Here is a 22,655-nt window from a genome sequence, read left to right as displayed (position 1 = left end):
TGATATCTTTAGAGCATTTCATCCCAAAGCAGTAGAATAAACATACTTTACAAATGCACATGGAACATTTTCTAGGATAGACCACATGTTAGGAAACAAAACAAGTCGCAGTAAGTTTAAGAAGATTGAAATCATATCAAACATCTTCTCTGATCACAATGTTATGAAACTAGAAATCACTCACAAGAAGAACACTTAAAAACACACAAAGACATGGAAACTAAATAACATGTTATTAAACACAAAATGGGTCAACAACGAGGTCAAGGAAGAAATTAAAAAGATACCTTGAAAAAAGTGAAAATAAAAACACAATGATCCAAAATCTGTGGGACATCGGGAAAGCAATCCTAAGAGAGAAAGCATAGCATCATAGGCCTATCTCAAAAAAACAAACAAATGAACAAACAAGTAAAAGCTCAAATAAACAATCTAATTTTACACTTAAATGAACTTGAAAAAGAACAGAAAAAGCACAAAGTAAGTAGAAAGAAGGAGATAATAAAGATCAGAGCAGAAATAAATGAAATAGAGTCTAAAAAAATGAAACAAAACAACAATGAACCCAAGAACTGGTTCTTTAAAAAGATAAACAAGATTGACAAATCTTTAACCAAACTCATCAAGAAAAAAAAGGAAAGACCCAAATAAATAAAATCAGAAATGGAAGAGGGGAAATAACAGCTGACACCAAAGAAATACAAAGGATTGTAAGAAAATGTTATGAATAACTATATGCCAACAAACTGGACAACCTGGGTGAAATGGATAAATTCCTAGGAACATACAATCTTCCAGAACTGAATCAGGAAGAATCAGAGAATCTGAATAGACAGCTTCAACCTAGTGAAATTAAAGCAGTAATAATAAAAAAAAAAAAATCCTAATAACAGCCCTGGACCGGATGGCTTCGCAGGTGAATTTTACCGAACATTATAAGAGGAGCTAACACATCTCTTTCTCAAACTATTTCATAAAATTCAAGACGAGGGAAAGCTCCCAAACTCATTTTACAAGGCCAGCATTACCCTAATTCCAAAACCAGATAAAGACACTACAAAGAAAGAAAATTATAGGCCGATATCCCTGGTGAACATAGATGCTAATTTCCTCAACAAAATATTACCAAACCAAATACAGTAATGCATCGAAAAGATCATACACCATGATCAAATTGGATTTATTCCAGGAATTCAAGGTTGGTACTACATTCACAAATTAATAAATGTGATTCACCACATAAATAAAATGAAGGATAAAAACCACATGATCATACCAGTAGATGCAGAAAAAACATTTGGTAAAATCCAGCACCTATTTATGGTAAAAACTCTCTGCAAAGTGGGAATAGAGGGAACATCCCTAAGCATAATAAAGGACACACAAGACAAACCCACTGTGAGCATCATATTCAAAAGGGAAAAACTATAAGTGTTCCCTTTAAGATCGGGAATAAGAGAGAGAGTCTGCTTTCACCACTCTTATTCAACATGATACTGGAAATTCTACGCACAGCAATCAGGCAAGAAGAAGAAATAAAAGGCATCCAAATTGGAAAGGAAGAAGTAAAACTGTCTTTATTTGCAGATGACATGATACTGTACATAGAGAAGCCCCAAGATTCCACCAAGAAACTACTAGAACTAATAAATGAATTCAGCAAAGTAGCAGGATACAAAATTAATATCCAGAAATCAGTTGCATTTTTATATGCCAATAATGAATGAAGAAAAAGGGAAATTAAGAGAAGTCCCTTTCACAATTATGACACTGAAAAAAGAAATTGAAGAAGATACAAATAAGTGGAAGCACATACCATGTTCATGGATAAGAATTAATGCCATTAAAATGTCCATAATACCCAAAGCAATCTATAGATTCAATGCAATTCTTATCAAGATTCCAATGATGTTTTTCACAGAACTAGAACAAATATTTAAAAAATGTATATGGAACCACAAAAGGTCCTGCATACCAACAGCAACCCTGAGAAAGAAAAACAAAGTTGGAGGAATCATGCTACCTAATGTGAAACTATACTATAAAGCCATAGTAATCAAAACAATATGGTACTGTCATAGAAACAGACACATAGATCAATAGAACAGAACAGAAAACCCAGAAATAAACCCACACCATTTACTCAATTAATATTCAACAGAGGAAGCAAGCACATACAATGGCTAAAGATAGTTTATTCAATAAATGGTGTTGGGAAAATTGGACATAGATATGTGCAGAAAAATGAAAGTAGAGCAATTTTTTACACCATACAGAAGAATAAATTCAAAATGGATCAAAGACCTAAATGTTATACCCAAAACCAGAAAATTTTAAGAAAACACAAGCAGCAAAGTCTCAGACATTGCTTGTAGCAATTTTTGTATTGGATGTATCTCTCCAGGCAAGGGAAACAAAAGAAAAAATAAGCACATGAGACTACATCAAACTAAAAAGTTTTTGCACAGCAAAGGAAATCATCATCAAAATAAAAAGACAACCCACAGAATGGGAGAACATATTCACTGATAAATTTGATAAGGGATTAATATCCAAAATTCATAAAGAACTTTCAAAACTCAACAACAAAAAACCCAAACAACCCAATTAAAAAATAGGCAAAGAACCTGAATAGATACTTCTCCAAAGAGGATATATAGATGGTCAATAGTCATGTGAAAAGATGTTCAAAATCGCTAATCATCAGAGAAATGCAACTTAAAACCACAATGAGATACCATCTCATACCTGTCAGAATGGCTATCATCAATAAATAAACAAATAAGTGCTGGCAAAGATGTGGAACAAGGGGAACACTTTTGCACTTTGGGTGCTAATGCAGATTGGTTCAGCCATTGTGGAAAGCAGTATGAAGATACCTTAAAAAATTAAAAATGGGTCTGTCTTTTGACCCAACCATCCCACTTTCAGGAATACATCTGAAATAACCCAAAACACTAAGTCAAAAGAACATAAGCACCCCTGTGTTCATTGCAGTGTTATTTCCAATTGCCAAAATATGGTAGCAGACCTAGTGTCTATCAATAGAGGAGTGGATAAAACAACTATGGGTCATTTTACACAATGGAATACTACTCAGACATAAAAAGGAAGAAAATTTCACCCTTTGAGACAGTATGGATGGACCTGGAAAGCATTATGCTAAGTGGAATAAGCTAGTTATAGAAGGACAAACACCAAATGATTTCACTCATATGTGGAATCTAATGAACAAACAGAACTAACAAGGAAAAGAAGGACAGACTCATAGGTGGTGAACAGGATGACAGCTGGTGTGGTGGGGCGGAGGTTAAGGATTGAGGGGATTGAGAAAAAGGAAAAAGGACTTACAGACATGAACAGCAGTGTGGTGATTGCAGGGAGAAGGGAGTACTGGGTGACTTAATGGTAATGGAAAAAATTACAATAAAGATTAAATAAAAAATAAAATTATAGTGAGCATACTTTATAAAAAGCATAATTCATAAATTCAGAATATACTTAAGTACTTTGCTATGTCTCAAGGTCATGATCCTAGAACCTTTATTATAATTTTACAACATTCTAAATATTGAACCAAATGGTTTTCTAGAGGTGAACAGCCTTGAAAGTTTAGCGACTTGCTGGGTCTTTAAATAACAAACTGTGTGTCCTTGAATAGGTTATTTTACCTTTCTAAGTCACAAGTTCCTCACCTGCAGAATGAGCAGGTTGGATTGAATGATCCAGTTTAGGAGTATTTCTTTTCCTATCTCTCCTTTTTTACAAATGAGAAATCTGAGGATGGTAAATAATCATCACTGGCAGAGGGACTAGAAGCTGAGAGTTCTGACTTTTTCCACTGGTATCAAGGCCTTCATTGGCTTTCTGATTTTCCATAATGTCCCACTGTGCTCATAATGCATTAGGCTCCCATTGTGTCTCAAATGCGTTAGATCACCAAATTACCCCCAAATCAATGTTACACTCTCTCAAAGTTATTCATGTCAGGTAAGAAATATTTCATTCTGTAACAGTCTGAATGACCTTATTAAATAAACCATATGAACTCCAGGGGATGGAAGGTCTGGTATATCTCCTCTGTTATTAACACCTATCAGCTCCCTCCAGTACCAGAAAGGAAAATGCAGTCCCTTGGCATACAATTGCAACTGATCCCTGCTAGAAGATATTTGGATAAAATTAGAGTTACTGAGAAGTGCCTTCTCTGAATGAATAACAGATTTGGCATCTGTTTCTGTGTAATCTTCTTCAATCAATAAATTGACTGTCTCATCAATAAATATGAGCACCCAGAGTAAAGCATTTGTGTCTTACTCGGTATGGTATCCCTGTGTCTAAGATGGTAACTGGCACCTAGTGGGGCCTCAATATATACTGGACAGGTGGATAAATAGAATAAATACATAAACTCAAATAGAGAAAAAATGTTAAGGGAAATGTGAAAGGGAATACGTACAGTGACTTATATAATAAAGTTGAGGAGCAGATTTCTTCATGGCATAAAAAGCCATTATGAGGATAGGGGTATGGTTATAAAATAATAATAATCAATAACTGTTAAGTGTTCATAGGTTCCAGGAACTATGCAGAACTCTTACTTTGATTACTTAATTTAATTTTCACAATATTACCAGGTAGGAACTATTTTTATCTCTATTTTGTAGATGTAGAGTAAGAAGCAAAAAAGAATGTTAAGTAACTCTTGCATGATCAGGAGGAGATAAAGTCCAGGCAATTTGATTCCAGGACATCTGTTTGTAATTTGTTTTTCTGAGGGTAGGTGCACAGAGAAAGCACCTACCCTTAGAAAAGTGGTGGGAGCAGTCCTACAGCCTGGACTCAGGCATTTCAGGGTTTGCAGTGAAGCCATATCCTGCAGGACCCTTGCCTCCAAGAGCCAGGTACCCTATTCTGGCCCACAACACATGGAGATGCCACACCCCCTTGATCTAGTATAAACAAAAAGGTTTCCATAGGACAGTGAAGTTATAGTTAACTGAAAAAAAAACAAAGTCTAGGTAGACTGGTTACCAAGAGAGGAAGAATTATACAAGTGTCAGTAGGTACTATATGATGAAAGATATTTTATAGTCAAGTCAGCAGAGATGGGAGATGACATAACCAGGCAAACCACTAAATCCAGAGGTCAGACAAAAAGGGATTATCATCTAGAATCCCATTAAGTAAGCATCTCTGTATCATTTGCACATCACTGATTGTAGTAGACATAGTCTATTTATTAACATTGAGCATTACAGAATTTGTTTTGTAAATATTCAGCTCAAAAAGGTGTTCATGAAAAACAAGATGATTGGAAGCAGGAGACACCTGAAAATAGAAATAAAAAAAGCTTGATTAGTTAAGTTCGAATGTAAACATATTACTTTTCCCCTAGTACTTGGGGATTCATATTTTCCTAACTGAAAATGCCTAGAGAACTGAATATTGCAGTAAGGATATAGTTCTAAGTACATTTTTTTCCTTTTTAAAAAATTACTATGTCTTTTAAAATGAACATTAAAATACATTAATAATCCTCAAGTAACATGTACAATAGAATTTTTCCAAAAGGAGATTTTCATACCTAAGTTTTATGAGTCTTTTAACTGTGAGGTCTAACTTCCTTTAAATTCTGCCATTTAAATGACTTTGGTTTGGTTTGTATAAACATTTTTTTTCCCAATTACTTCTTCACATTTGCTCTCTTTGATATCCAAATATTCTACACATGAGATCACAGTGGTTTGAGTGTTTATAGACCACACAATGTAATAATATCCTACAGCTATGCAGCCACTAGCCACATGTGTCTATTAAATTTTAATTAGAATTAAATAAAATTAAAAATTTATTTCCTCAGTCATGTTGGTCTTATGTCAAGTGCTCGGTTGCCACCATATTGTGGCTATCATATCTGACCATGGAGATACAGAACATTATCACAAAAGTTCTATGGTACAGCACTGTCTTAGAAAGAAAATGGGCTTAGTAACAGATGTTCTATTTTCATCTTTTGCTAGACTTGTGACCACAGGAAGTCTCTTAAACTTTCACAGCTTCAGTTATTTGAACAATGAAGATACAAATACCTACACCTGTAAAGTAGCCTGGCACATACTAATTTCTTAATAAAACTATTATCATTAATACTTACAAATAAAAGAATTCAAGCTTTTGAGACTCAAATTAGACTCAATTTTTTTCTTTATACCATGAGTACTCATAAATCTTTCTGGCTACCCAAAAAGATTAAATTAAATTGTAACATCATAAGACATTTACACATTTTTGTTTCTTCATTTATGACATCTTTAGGAGAAAAATAAAAACTGGAATTGTCCCAGAGAAAGCTTAGACTCAGTTAACTGTTTAAATCCACAAATTGACTCAGGAGATTTCTGATTCCCAAACCACCCCTGAACTTTAATTCAGGAATATGTTTAGCAAATGATTGTATTTGTACAAGAAATCTATTGGCTATCTAGGCTTGACTTGCAAAATAATAAGGCAAAGTTCACACTCCCCTCCAACTACCTAACCTTTTGCTTGGAGATAAAACCTCTGCAAGTTCCTCATTCCAGCACTTTCAAAAGTGCTTCAACTTATCTAAGCATCTCTCCTGTCTCACCCACTCTCCCACTTTCAGATCAGTATGGAGCTGTGTGTAACAGCGTCCAAAACCAAGAGAACTATGGATCATGCCCCCACAGAGCTTAATCTCTGCCACACTCACAGTGGGACACATTACAGTAAGGAATACCAGCAGCCAGAGTCAAGTTAATTTCAAACTCACAGAAAAATTGTCCTCTCAACCACAACTACACAAAACAACCCAAACAAAAACAATCAAGAAAAGGTATGAGTAATCTACAACCCATCATGAAATGAATGAATCACATCACACTTCAGTTTTTCTAAGCTTCTCAAAGGAAAAAAATGGAAGAAGCAGCAAGGTTTTGCAATAAAATGACAAAATGATAGAAGACAATACTTTTTCTTTACTACTCAAAGCTGGATTGCAAAATGTACTAATTAAAGAAACATTTAGTGTTTCCCCTTCTTAGATCTTTAGTTGAGCTACTTGTATTTTCTCTCATAACAAATAATTACAAATAAAGGGAATTATCTTTCTTTGACAACTACCGCGCCGCAACTGAGAGGAGTAGGGCAGGTAATAATACATACCTAAATGCTGGAAGAATGTTTTCTGACCCACAAAATGAACAAATGCAGTCACTCACTGCCAAGTGAAAAATCTGAACTAAGCCAACCAACCCATGCCATCTAAAATGGTTGTAATTCTTCATTGGTAACCATTTGCTTACTATAGACATGAGAATAATAAAAACTAACATTAATTGAGCACTTAACATGTTCTAAGCACTGTTGTAGTTGATCCCATGTATTATTAACAACAATCTTACAAAGTAGGTAGATAATATCAACTTCCATTTTACAGATGAGTAAACTGAAACACAGAAAGATTAAATGACTTGCTCAAGGTCATAAAGCTAATCAGCATGAGAGCCAGGATCTAAACTCAGGAAATCTGGATTCATTTTACATTTTTGCCTCTGTTGGCAGTTGAAACAATGATGAACTTACAAAACACCAGTTCCTTACTACACACAAATCTATGACCATACACAAAGACTAAGATCTTATAGCTATGGTTGTTTGGAAACCAGTTAAAAGGAAGAACCCCGAATATTTAATTGGAGCATGTTATAGTCATCAAATCCACTTCTCCTTGGTTTTCAAAATTCCCAGTAGAAAAATTATCTTAGTCAGCAGTAATTTTGAAAACTCAAACTACACCTGAATTTGGAATAATCCATGAATTTTTTCTCTTTTTTTTGTCATGAATAAATAAATTCCACCTTTAAAAAATCCTGTTTGAGTTTCAACAGAAAGACCCATAATTGATACACCCTCTTCTCCAGTTATGACTGTCTCTACACTGACATAGAGATTGTCTCAGAGGTAGTCCTGTGACATAAGCCATAAGCTGGTCTATTTGGAATGAATCTTAGGGGCTTTGTAGGCATTACAGAAAAGCAGATCTCTATTTTTTTTGGTTGTTGTTCATGTACAGTTGTCTCCATTTTCCCGCCACTTTCCCCTGACCCACACACCCCCACCTCCCATGCTCAATCCTTCCCCCCTTTGGCTTTGTCCATGGGTGCTTTATACATCTTCCTTGATGACCCCTCCTCTTCCTTTCCCTGTTATCCCCTGCCCCTCTCCTCTCTGGTTATTTTATTTCAATGTCTCTGATTATATTTTGCTTGTTTGTTTGTTTTATTGATTAGGTTCCACTTATAGATGAGATCATATGGTATTTGTCTTTCACCCCCTGGCTTATTTCACTTAGCTTGATGCTCTCCAGATCCATCCATGCTGTCATGAAGGGAAGGAGCTCCTTCTTTCTGCTGCACAGTATTCCATTGTGTAAATGTACTACAGTTTTTTGATCCACTCATTTGCTGATGGGCACTTAGGTTGCTTCCAGCATTTGGCTATTGTAAATTGTGCTTCTTTGAACATTGGGGTGCATAGGTTCTTTTGAACTGGTGTTTCAGGATTCTCAGGGTATAATCCCAGCAGTGGAATTGCTGGGTCAAAAGACAGTGCTATTTTAGTTTTTTGAGGAAATTCCATACTGTTTTCCACAGTGGGTGCACCAGTCTGCATTCTCACCAACAGTGCAGTAGGGTTCCTTTTTCTCCACACCTTCACCAGCACTTATTGTTTATTTGTATATCATGGCCATTCTGATCAGTGTGAAGTGGTATTTCATTTTGGTTTTAATTTGCACCTCTCTGATGGTTAGTGATGTTGAGCATCCTTTCATATGTCTCTGGACACTGTGTATATCCTCCTTGGAGAAGTGTCTGTTCAGGTCCTTTGTCCATATTTTCATTGGATTGTTTGTCTTCCTGGAGTGGAGTTGTGCCAGTTCTTTATATATTTTGAAGCTCAAACCATTATCCGAAGTATCGTCAAATATATTTTCCCATACGGTTGGTTCCCTTTTCATTTTGCTGATGTTTTCTTTAGCCATGCAGAAGCTTTTTATTTTGATTGGACTTAAACCTGGGAGGAGATGAGCTTGGAGAAGCTGTACCCAAGGTGACTGGAATCCACTGCATGAAGTCTGGGGTTACAACCCAATTAAGGGAAAGATATAGCCAAGATATGGAGAGAAAACAAATCTGGGTGACATCATTTTGGTCCTGAATCCTTTTCAGTGCCGTAAGCCAAAAAATTCCACTTTTTGCTTGAGTTCTATCATTAATGATTAAAAGAGTTCTAATATACCTCTTCACTATTTTTTCAAATTCATATTTCTCTTTCTCTGCCCTGCCTTGGTTCAAGCACACATCCCGTCTTTACAGAATGCTCCAGCTATCTCTTCTTGCCTCACAAAGACCCTAAAATATAATAGCTTAAAACAATGATTTATTATGTCTTCTGAGTTTGTGTTTTGGCCATGGTTGATTGTCAGGGTTCATTTGTCAGCTTTACCACCTTTACAAATGACTTTCTATGTGCCAGTGGCTTGTAGAAACCATTGCTCCTACTTCTGCCATTACATATCTGCCACCTCATGGGTGAAGACCCTGCCTCTGCTACATCATTCTGGGACCATGGCTGCAGGAGGAGCACTTATTTGAGCCAGGCCACTCCTATAGAAGAATGGAAAAGGCAAGAAAGTAGATGGAAACATACACAATGGCCCTTTAAGCCTCAGTTAAAATATGGTGTCTATGTTTTGTCCTTTCACATCCTAATGACCAAAGCGAGTCCCTGACTTTGAGGGCTCCCTATAGATTTCAGGGAAAATTAGGTTGACATCCAAGACCCGATGAAAGTTTAACTAAAATAAGAAGATACACATGTGCATACACACAAATGCCAAGACAAGGGGATTTTATACATATAAATGTATACATTCACACACACACTCACACGCACATGTATACTACTCTTAAGGTAACTTGATACTATGTAGAAGTTCGAGGGTCAGTCTCAACCTGAGATCTGGGACCAGTCCTTTACTAATCAGGGAAAATTCAAGAGACCCCACTCAAACAATTAAGTCAGGCTTCTGTTGAGCCTGTTCTAATTGTAGGCCTTAGTTCTGGTAATCGGGGTCTAGGTTTTTAAAAATTGTAGTAAGAAACACATAACAAAAATTTATTATTTTAACAATTTGAAAATGGGGAGTATGGTAGTATTAACCATTGTTGGGCAACAGATCTCCAGAACTTATTCATCTTACATAATTGAAAGTCTATACTCTTTGAACAGCAACTCCCCATTTCCCTCTCCCTCCAGCCCCTGGATCTAGCCTTTTGTTCCATCTGTAGGGACTTCTCTAGCACCAACTGCCCAACTGCCAGGGCTGCTGCCAAGTGATGCTTCCTTCCTGATGCTTTCATACAGCCTTTAATCCAGAGCTTATTCTCAAAGCCCACTGCTACTGGACCTGCCCTGCAGTATGCACTGCCCCCCCGCCCATGAGCATCTAATTTCCATCTCCTTTCTAGATACCAATCAAGAACTAAGATAATAATATTCATAATATAAAATAGTAGCATCTATCATTTCTTGCATATGTCCCACATTCTAGGCATCATTCTAAGTGCTTAACAAATAGGATCTCTAATCCTTACATAATGTAGAAGTACAGCTATTCCCATGTGTGTTTCTGTGCTCATCAGGCACCATTCTTGATGTAGATCTCAACCCTTCCTCAAATACCCCAGAACAAACCATCAGCACCAAAAGTATTCAAAAGCATTATGGAATTTACTGAAACCTCCTCTGAGGAGCAGAGCAGAGGTTTATAGTTTACATCTAATAGAAGTCAAAATCCTTAGCAGAAGCAGCTTTTCTCTGATGTCCTCTTGCTATACTACCATCAAGACTCCTCTTTCTCTTCCACCTCAAAGGCTTAGCCTCCTCAATTTTATGCTGAATGTATAATAAAGTAACAGGCAAAAGAATATATAAGTAAATATAGCTTAGGCAATAAGGTTTATTTTTTCTGGAGGTGTCATTTCTAGGCTTGGTTAATTCAAAGGCACAGCCATGTCATCAGGCACTCAACCCAGGTATTTATTAACTTTCCTTCTTGCCATCTGCAGCCCGTAGGTTTCATCCTTAGAGTTGTCCCTAATGGTCACAAGATGGCTGTTAAAGCTCCAGGAATTATATCTACAGATAATTAAATATAGAAAGAGGAGCATTTCTCCTCAATTCCCCCACCCCTACCCCATCAGAAAGAAAACACTTTCCAGATACATCTGAGAAGGTTACCTATAAACTCATATACCAGGGTTGAGTTACCTGCTCAAGCCATAGTAATAAAAACTAATATTGATGTTTTTAGCTTCTAGAATTGGAAAGTGTGCTTGGCAGAGAGGACAAAGGGTGAGAAGAAAGTGGTTGTTGAGAAGGGAACCACCAGTTGTGTCCATAGAGAGAAGCTTGGAATCCTGCTTACTTCTGAAATCACTTCTGTGCTCTGCAAGATAAATGCCCAACTGTTGATAGGCCATGGTTTCTGTAAGTCTAGTTCACAGCCATCGAATATTATTCAGGAAGGCTCTTTAGAGTCCCACCTCTGCCTCCAACTCTTGTGGGATTATCAAAGCAGTGGCTTCCAAAACTCCTCCCTAAGAGGACTTTTAGAAATACCTTTGCTGCCATCTCTATATGGCAATTCTGCAGATTGAGTGTTCTTACTCTATTTTATAGATTTAGAAATTGAGCAGCAGAGAATTTAAGTAACTCATTCAGAGTCAAACCACTCTAATTTGTACATCAGTTTTTGAACTTAAAGCTCTCTGGCTCCAGTGTCCTTGCTGTAAATGAAAGCAGAAAAAATGGCCAAAGAAGACAATGACAGAAGGGTAAATTCTTGGCCTTGTAGTAATTGAAGACCATTACAAGGTTCTAAGAAGAAAGGTTATTTTTGTCCTGGGCTATCTCTAAAAGATAAAATGGATCAGTGCTTTTAGCACTTGGCTGAGGACATGAAGTCATTTTTAAAGTGTCTGAATAAATGAACACAAGTTGAGCTTCCAAGTTCCCGATACCCAATCCTTTAAGTGAGGCCTGAGATCTTCATTCAATAGCAAACATTTACTGAGAGGATCTAACCCTGCCCTGAGAAAGGGGATCTTAGACCAAGAACTTGGGTAGACAGATACTTTTGCTTCAGTGTGGTAAGCACTATCGTAAAACTGTAAACAGAAGGCTGTGGAGGTCCTATAGGGAAAGAGGCTGGAAGGATGGATATTAGAAAACCCAAGATGATCATTGCCCTGACTAAGGTCATGTCTGTGTCCCAGGACAGTGCAGTAACCCATTTTCAAAACAAGGACCCAAAGTCATGAGGAAAGAACTAAACTGAATTCAGTATGTAGCTGGATTTCCTTCCAAAATGGTTTACAGGAACATTTTAGCACTTCTAAATGTCAATTTCAGGGTTTTTCTGAAGCTTGTGTATGGTTACTTCAGGTAATGTAGTAAGTAATTTACATACATTGTCTTGTTCTAAGTTTATAGTAATCCTGTGAGCTAGATTGTCTTCTTTTCCCCAGCTACAATTTAAAAAAAATTACTCCCCCGACACCTACTCTTCCAGGTGCAGAAATTAAGGATCAGAGAGGTTAAGCAACTTGTTTAAGGTCTTTCAGTTCCTAATTGGAAGAAGCAGTTTCAGATTTCTCTGCCACAAGACCAAGGTACCTTCTGAGAAATTCACTCCCAGAAAATACCTTATTTCATGGGAGAGGTTGTTTTGGGTTAGCTCATTGGAACCAAATAAGGAGTAGGTGTCCTATATTTACACTTCAGTAGAAAATCAACAAAAGTGATCAAAGTTGACTGATCACCAGTAGAAAAAAGAGAACAATTTAAAAAAAATGAATACTGTATAATATTCTATTTTCACATATATTTCTGTAACAAAATATTTATTAAGGAATTCAATTTTAAGGAGAACAGTTTTGTCACCCTAACAATCCATTTAGATTGTATTTTCCATAACTTGGGCAAATTCACAGATGTACTACAAAATTGAAATCGTTGAACAACTTGACTCTAGACCCCTGCCACTCAAAGAGGTATCCATTCCCCTAATTGCTTTTCAGCAATGCAGGTTCTCAGGCCCCTTCCCAGACTGACTGAATCAGAACATGCATTTTCACAGGATGCCCAGGTGATCTGTGTGCACATAGAATTTGAGGAGGGTGCTGCTTTCCCTGGCATTTTCCTGCTCATCTTAGGCAATATTCTATGAGTGTATGAAAATCAAACTTGTAGGCTATGTGGAGGGTTCCAAAAGATAAATTTTATATCCAAACATTTGCTATCTTTTTAACTGTATTTGTGTCTGGATTGTGCACAATGGCCCTTCCTACCTGGAATGCTTTACTATTTTGCAAATGTTTCAATGGCTCTGCTGAATTCCATGAAACAACAGCTGATGGCAATCTCATTTCATACTAATAGAGTAGCGTGGATCCATCCAGGTCCCTCAGTACTTAACAAAACAAAACTTCCTTCTTTTCCAGGGCAAGGAAGGGCAGTCTCATCCAGGCTACGCTGTAGCCTGAGGAGGCCACTGCAGAACAATGGCAGAAAAAGCCCTGTTCTTTCAGACAGAACCTATGGGTTTCTTTTAGATAAAAACTACGTTAAGGAGAATGGGAGAGAATATCTGTGTTAAATCACCAGACTTCACCCTATGCTAAGAAATACACACAAACTAAGCAGATTCTTGCCCCAACCCTGTTTCGGTTTTTCTGTGAAAGCAAGGCAGAGATGTCAAAGTGAGGTGAACGTCCTGAAAGATATCTGGACTGTTTTTAATAACCAGGGCTAGATGGTATTAAAATTTAATATTTAATATTAAATTTAATATTAGTGGAAAATAGAATGGAATGTAACAATACCACCAATTAATCAACGCTCCTGCCTATGCTAGTACCATTTTCCATGCTGTAGAGAATGGCAAGGGAATAAAGTATAATCTGTGATTTCAAAGCACTTCTGTCGGAGGATTTATTCAAGACAAATGAGAAGCAGGACTATAAGATATAAACATTAAAGATGTATATCTTAGCCAATTATTCTATCATTGACATGTACATGGTGGAAAAGCTAAAGTGTTTTGATTTAAGCAAGATTTCTAGAGATTTTGTTAAACTTTATTTTCCAGGAGAAAAATTATGCTTTCTTTAATGTTATTTAACATTACTAAAGCTGAACTGGGAATTTCTGCCCAATTCTTTCAATGTGGAATTGATGTAGTTGCCAGAAAAGCTGTTAGGCAGATTTTCTACATGCCACCAGAATAAATTATTCTAGGGAGGGGCATGGAAGCTGGGTGAGCACTGAAACCTAACTAGAAGAATGAAGAGGGATGGGCATTTTTCAGACCACTGGTTCTTAACCCTCTACTCTTTGTTTGGGTCCAGGACCTTGTGATAGTTAATTTATAGTGTCAACTTGTGCCCAGATGTGTGAACAAATATTATTCTGGACATTTCTGTGAGGGTATTTTTGGATAAGATTAACATTTAAACAGGTTTAGTAAAGCAGGTTGTCCTCCATAATATAGGTAACTCATCCAATCAGTTGAAGGCCTGAATAAACAAAAGACTGAGACCCCCACCCCCGCCCCAAGCAAGAAGAATTCTACAGCTTGATACCCTTTGGATTTGAACTACATTATTGGATCTTTCTGGGTTTCAAGCCTGAAAGCTCACCTGCAGATTTTGGATTTGTGTGACCTCATTTCTTAAAATAAACTTCTTTCTCTCTCATATACATATATAGAAATATATATACACACTATTTGTTCTGTTTCTATGGAGAACACTGAGTAATACATGCTCCTTTTTGAGTGTTTAGGAGAAATATTTACTGAATGTCTTCTATATGCTTAACTATGGACCCTTTTCCCAGAAAACTGTACATAAACTCAAATTTTACATATTATTTCCAGGGAATCATCAAACCCTTGAAGCACATCATGGAACCCCTTCCTCAAATTAAAACCATCTGAACCACCAGCTAGTAAAAAGGATATAACTGAATACTTGCTCATTCCAATTTTCCTGTCCTGAAAGCAAGCAGTAATTGGCAGGTGAAGTAAGGAGTGTACCTGCATGGAGTTATGGAAGCACCAGCAAGGTGTTTCAGAAATCTCCCTCACCCTCACCCTCACCTCTCTGAGGGACTGGGAACTTTCATTGTTAGTGTTAGTGTTCTGCAGTGGAGGCTTGTTAATTTCACTGGAGTAAGACAGTGCTGCCTCAAATGGTGCAGCTGAGACTAACTGGTTCTTCTTTTTTTTTTTAACTTTAATGTTTTATTATCATCTTTTAGTTCACTTGTATAATAATTTGTATCTGTAGAAGAATTCAGCTTTATTGAATGAAAAGATTTGCTTGTGATTTATAAAGTCATTGAAACTAATTTCAAATAAAGTCATTTGAAAGGATGCTTGGTATCAGTAGCCATCAGAGAAATGCAGATCAAAACCACAGTGAGATACAACCTCACACTAGTCAGAATGGCCATCATAAACAGATCAACAAACAACAGGTGCTGGCGAGGCTGTGGAGAAAAGGGAACACTAATACACTGTTTGTGGGAATGCAGACTGGTGCAGCCATTGTGGAAAGCAGTGTGGAATTTCCTCAAAAAGCTGAAAATGGAACTGCCTTTTGATCCAGTGATTCCCCTGCTGGGACTATACCCTAAGAATCCCAAAACGCCAACTCAAAAAAACGTATGCACCTCAATGTTCATAGCAGCACAATTTACAATAGCAAAGTGTTGGAAGCAACATAAATGACCATCAGTAGATGATTGGATCAAAAAACTATGGTACATTTACACAATGGAATACTACACAGCAGAAAGGAAAAAAGAACTACTACACTTCGCGACAGCATAGATGGAACTAGAGGGCATTATGCTAAGCAAAATAAGCCAGGGGGCAAAAGACAAATACCATATGATCTCACCTATAAGCGGAACCTAACCAACAATACAAAGATGCAAGGAAAATAAGACCAGCAACACTGAAAGAAAAAAGAAACCAATAGAGACAAGAGGGAAGGAGGGAGGGGTAAAGGAAGGGAAGGGACAAGTCAAGGAACATATAGCAAGGACTCATGGACAAAGCTAAAGTGGGGAAGGATTGAGGGAGTGAGAAGGGGGAGGGGGCAGGGGAAAGTGGTGAGGAGAAGGCAGAGACAAATGTATTTGGAAAAATAAATTAATTAATTAGAAAAAGAAAATAATTTGTTGAAAGGGCAGCATTTAATGAATTAAATAATACCATTCTGGGGGGCTCCATAAGTGATGTACATTTGATTGAAAAAAGAAACTGTATTAAGTTACCATGCAGATTTATACAACAATCAAATGTAGAAAAACACAAGAAAGTAAAGTTCTATGTGATCCCAACAGCATACCCTTTCCTTTAATCACAAGGGAACCAAATACTTTTAGAAGCTAAAGCTATTAAGTTTACACGCTTCCAAAACACAAAAATACTAAACAAAAACTCTTTATTTTAAAGAAAAAATAGTACATTTTCTTGTTTTATATTCTTGGCATAAATTACAGTTCTTTCCAGTGCAACCCAAACCTCCTGAACCCCTTTCAGTGTCATCTAAACTTGAACTTCATCTATTTCTGGATTAAAATAAAAAAAATCTCTTCACAAATGAGTTGTGAAATTTGGTCATCTTTTTTTACTTCAAACTTTTCTTTGCCTGAATTAAACAGTACAACACCAGTATTTCCTCCATAATCTTCACCTATGACACCAGGTCCTACATCTATGAAGTATTTTGCAGTCAAGCCAGAACATGGAGCTATTCTTCCCTAGCACTTGGAAGGAAGAGCTATGTGAATGTTGGTCTTCACAAGGGTTTTTCCATACATGGTACTGAGTAATCAAAGGCACTGCCTAGGTCACTTCTTGTGTGGCCCATGCTGACCACTGATCGGAGAGGTGGCGTGTGCTCCCACAGCTGGGCAAAGCGGAGAGGGTGTCTCTTCAAAGCACAGCATGGCAGAGAAGAACGCAAGCATAGGTGTGAGCAGAGGGAATGAGAGGGCGCAGGATGAACCTAGCCACCGGCAACACCAGCTGGTTATTCTTAAACATCACCCCTACCTTCCTTGGCACTCTGCTTTCAGCTTGTTCTCCATGATAGAATGTGAGTGAAGGTCATATGTGTTACCTCCGGTCAGAGGCCATTCAGATGAAGGTAGCTTTTCATGCTTTCTTTTCTTGCAGTAGACCCAGTGAAGGACTTCTTGGAGACCCGAGATAGATAGATTCCAAAGAGCAAGAGGCCAGCCCTGGCTGGTATGGCTCAGGGGATCGAGTGCAGGCCTATGGATCAAAGGGTCATCAGTTCAATTCCCAGTCAGGGCACATGCCTGGTTTGCAGGCCAGGTCCCCAGTGGGATGTGTGCAAGAGGCAACCACACATTGATGTTTCTCTTCTTCTCTCCTTCCCCTCCCCTCTCTCTAAAAATAAATAAATAAATAAAAATCTTAAAAAATAAAAAAGCAAGAGGCCAGATCCTCTTTTGCCGCCACCCCATATTGGACTGTGATGGAAGACAGAAATAAACTTTTATTTTGTTAAATTACTGAGATCTAGGAATTGTCTTCCAGTTCATTCTGGCTAATACATATGGAAATTTTATCATAGAAGAAAGATATAGTAGAAATCCTAGAAAAATACCAATTAACAAAAGCTATTATCATTTAAAACATTATTACCCATTGACCTTAGCAAACACTGAGTAAATAGCCCTGGTTACAACTAAGGAGTCCAAACTCAAAGATAGCATGAGGTGCGCAGGCTCATGCTCAAGGCCGTTGTACTGCACAAGACCAAGGACCACTATTCATACAACATCTGCAGTTCCCTCCATAGCCTTTCTGGGAGTGGGAAAGCAGCACGAAAGAAACAGAAAGAACTGAGAGGCAGTAGGAATGCGATGCAGAAGAACTCTATGCCCCTCTCATGATTTCAGTCTCCAGCCAACTGCTGGCCCTGATAATTGCTGAGCTACCTGAAAAGTCTACCTATACCTCAACAAATCACATTTTAGGACACAAGAGCTGACTTTTAAGTCCTTTTGTGCCAGAGATGAAGCATATCTTTCCTGAAATTCTTTAGAGTCTACTGTAAGTTATTGGTACTAGAGGAGGCACTGTGCTAAAGGGTAACTTATTTATTGGCCCTGCATTTAAAAAATAGGGATTATTATTCCCATTTGTCATAGAAATTTTTTCTTTATGGCTTCTATGTATGTTATTCCACTCCCCCTCTCCAAACTTTATTTATGGAACTTTTCAAACATAAAACAGAGAAAATAGTGTAATGGACCATCACCAACCCTCCACAGTTATCAACATGTGGAAAGCCGATTTCATCTCTTCTCTCTATCCCTCCCCTACTGCACTGGATTATTTTAAAATAAGTCCTAAACTTCATATTATTGCATTTCTGCATATTTTAGTATTTTATCTCTAAAAGATAAGGACTTCTTAAAAAAACCATAACCATAATGTCATCATACCTAAAATTTCTTCATTATTATAAAATATTCATCAGTGTTCAAATTTCCCCAGTTTTATCATAATTTTTTACAGTTAAAAAAGTTAGTGTCTTGCCTTTACTGGTGTGGCTTGGTTGGTTGGGTGTCATCCCACAAAGCAAAGGGTTGCTGGTTTGATTCCTGGCAGGTGCACATGTCTAGCTAGTGGGTTTGGTCCCCTGTCAGGGTGAGGATGGGAGGTGACTGATTGATGTTTCTCTCCCTATCTTTTTCCCTTCCTTCTCCTCTTTCTAAAAATAAATTTAAAAAAATTGGTATCCAGACATGGTCTTACATTGCCGTTGGTTAATATATGTTCTGTGTCTGTTAAATTATAGACATGACCCTGCCCACTTTTCTTTTTTCCTGGTAATTTATTTGTTAAAGAAACTGGACAATTTGTCCTGTAGAGTTTCCACATTCTGCATTTCTCTGATTGCATCCTTATGGTATCATTTAACATGTTTCTCAAAGCCCTGTATTTCCTGAAAACTATCAGCTCTTGATTAATTCAGATTCCATTACTGGACAATGGTACTTCACAGACGGTGTCATGAACTTCTTATTGCATCATATTGAGAACATGTGATGTCTAATTGTCTTCTCTTTTGTGATGTTACAATTGATGAGTGAATTCAGACATTGCCAATTTGATCCATTCATTAAAAAATTCCCCATAAGTCTTTCCTGATAGTTTTTAAAAGATTTTATTAATTTATTTTTAGAGAGGGGAAGGGAAGGAGAGAGGGAGGGAAACATCAATATGAGATACATCGATTGGTTTCTCTTGCATGCCCCCAACTGGGGAAACCAACCCGGCAACCCAGGCATGTGCCCTGACTGGGAATGGAACCAGCAAGCTTTCAGTCTGCAGACCAGCACTCAATCCACTTAGCCACAACAGCCAGGGATCCCTGATAGTTTTTTAATACCCATTGCTACATTGCTTAAATCTATTATTTCATTAGGGATTGCAAAGTTATAGTATTTTAATTCTACCATTTCCTCCTTCATCTATTAGTCAGAATGCTTCTAAAAGAATTTTTCCTTAACATCAATTTAGCTATCCTGAGATACAGTTCAAGTAGAAAAGAAGACAAATGCTCATTTATTTTCCCTCTTAAACCATTTTTCAGAGTAATGAATTGGTTCCCTAGCAACCTGTAAAGGTGACCTATGAGAGATTTTTTTTCTGGTATAATTATAAACTTATGGATTTTAACATACTTGATATTTTTCAACACATTGCAGATGCTCAACTAATTTTATCTTTGAAAACAGAGAGTCTCTTTACCTTGGCTTCTAACCTAAGTTTTTTGGATACAATGCAGTCACCTTTGAAAGCTTCCTTGCCTTCTAGTAGGACAAAATGTCCATTTCTTGCTCCAGCTATAGAATCAGTGATTGTTCAAGACAGCTCTGGTTCCCTTCAGTGAGCACAACTGAATTCAGAAAGCAGAATCTGGATACCAAGGACATTTATTGCTTCTGGAATCACTGTTGTTTGCAGGTCTTTTCAGTGGCTGGAGGCAGACTGCCCTCTCTTCTGATCTAACCTCCTACTGTTACCCAGACAGTCAGTCAGAGCCCCATGGAGTGTCCCTCACTGGGCAAGATGGCGGCAGGGAGCGGTTCTTACACTGAGCACCACCAAAAGCTATAAATATGGGTGTGTAGGGGAAGCGGAGGCAATCTGGATTCCTCATCAGGATGTCTGGGGAATTAAGATAAGTAGTGTTCTTATAGCCTTGACACTGGGCCTGATAAGTACTCCCATAGCCTTGAGTGGGCTTGCAGGCACAGAATCTTGCTGTGTTACACAACCTGTTGGCTCCCTGCTGGCTTTGTCTGTTTATAGTATATAAGGGGATAAGGGGAGTCCCTGCAAGCACATGCAGCTTGCAGCATGCATGGAATCTCCCACACTTGAATATAGGCATGTCAAGTATATCCACAGCTCGGCGACTTTTCTTCCATCTGCCCAAATCTCGAGTGAACCTGCCTGGCCTTGACAGGCTACAAGACAGAGTGCATGGGGCCCTCCTCTCCATATCTCTATAAGAACTGTAGAACAGAAAAAGGACATGGCTTTTAAGGCAGTGTCCACCATTCTCCCAAGTTGCACAGTGCCTAAATAAAATCTCTTTCCCTTTGCACCAGAACCTGCCTCATGAGTGTGGCTTTCACTGGGCAGGCAGGTGTACCTCTGTTTTGTTTGGTTACACTGCTGACCTCATTCACTCCATTCCAGGCACACCCTCCTCATTGCTTATTGTACCTCTTAAACAGAGGCTGAAGCTTCTGCTGAGTACCTTCTTGTTGCCCTTACTGTTCGCTCCCCAGCCTCCACAACCCCTCCCCACCCTGTGTCTAGCATGCACTTCCACAAACATCACTGATTCACTCTTCATGTCCTTCACGTCTTTATTCAAATGTCACTTGCTCAGTGAGACCATCCCTGGACACTCTATCTAACAGTGAACATAGAACCCCATTCCTTCTCCAAATTCTTTATCCCTCTTCTCTGCCTTAGTTTTCTTTGCAGCACTTAACCATATAATACTACATAATTTAATTGTTGATTTTTTTTTGCCATCTGTTTACCCACAAGAATGTACATTCCGAGAAGACAGAGGCTTTTAAAAAAATTTTGTTCAGAGTTGTATCCCTGACACTTAGAATAGGGTCTGGCATAGAGTAGCTACTTAATAATAGTTATCGAAGAAATAAATTGAGAGAGAATAAGGCTATTGTGACTGACCTAAGACAATCTGGTCTTTCAATTATAAGACTCTTGAGAAACATTTGTAGCCTCCAAAAATTATAAGTTTGTGGGGGCTATAAGCTCCCTCTGCCCCATTACTTTGCTACCAAGTCTGAACACAGGACTAAATTCAGTCACACACTTTTTAACCTCATAGGTTATTGTAACAACTCTGATTTTTAGGCTGAGCAAGATGGGAAGTATGGAAGACAGCAGTCAAGGAGGCTCCACGGGGTTACATTATGTGTGTGTATGTGTATGTGTAAGTGTGTGTGCGTGTGTGTGAGTGTGTTTTGCCAAAGCCAAACTTTTAGAGTGGCCATTTATTGAAATGGGAAAGAATGTGAAAGAAGCAGGTTTTGAGGACAAATTAGGTTGGTTTTGACCATATTGGTTTTTAAAGCCAGTGAGATACTGAACTTGTCAAAAGAGCAATTAGAGTTAGGAGGGTTTCAAGTTCAGAGGAGAGGTCCTGCCTGGATAGATAAATTTGGGAGTCATCACTGTAGAGATTGTATTTAAGCTGTGAAACAATATAATGAGAGGAGATAGAAAGGAGGTAAGGTTCAAGTATTGATCATCGGGTCACATAGACACTTAAAAGCTAGGGAAAAGAGAAGGAAACAGTAAAAAAGGCTGAGAAAGAATGGCCTGGAAGGCAGCAGGAAACCCCAGAAATTGTGTTGTCCTTAAAGTGTTCCAAAGAGAAAATTTTAAGCAACTGCCTTAAATCTTATTTGTGGATCAAGTAGATGACCATTAGATTAAAGACAGTAATAACCATCTCTAGGAGATAAATCAAAACCAACACATACATACATACCACACTCCTCATGCTGACTTATCTTAAAGTAAATCGTAAACAATATGACAAGGATTTTCTGGGTGCATTTCACTGCATGGGGAACAACAACATGGCCCCACTCTGACTTGGGCCAGAGTGGGAAATGTGCAGCCTGGTCTCTCCTCTCTTTAGGGTAACATTCGGGTATGTCAGACATTCGAAAACCAGAGTATTCATTTAAGCAGGAGTTAGAGAAATGTCTTTTATTCCTGGAAAACATCACTCCAAGGGAAGTTCCCTGATCTAGGAGCTAAGGGGAGGCAGGGCAGCTTCAGAGTAGACAGGATAAGTAGAATGGGCTACCTTAGAGCAAGGGTATGCCAGCACCTGTTTTGGCCCCTAACTACCTATCTGGAGTCTGCCTGCACTTGATGTCCACACCTCCCC

At 38.0% G+C, this 22,655-nt stretch overlaps 1 pseudogene; it reads right to left on the bottom strand.

The window, feature by feature from the left end:
- LOC129081011 (deoxyuridine 5'-triphosphate nucleotidohydrolase, mitochondrial-like) overlaps window positions 1–22,259 on the bottom strand; it is a 30,656-nt pseudogene extending 8,397 nt beyond the window's left edge.
- Window positions 22,260–22,655: the final 396 nt, after the last annotated feature.

This window comes from Pteronotus mesoamericanus, unplaced genomic scaffold, assembly GCF_021234165.1.
Source record: "Pteronotus mesoamericanus isolate MK-2021 breed Mesoamerican mustached bat unplaced genomic scaffold, CSHL_Meso_final contig_94, whole genome shotgun sequence".
NCBI classification, from domain to species: domain Eukaryota; kingdom Metazoa; phylum Chordata; class Mammalia; order Chiroptera; family Mormoopidae; genus Pteronotus; species Pteronotus mesoamericanus.
This window is presented reverse-complemented; position numbering and strand designations above follow the sequence as displayed.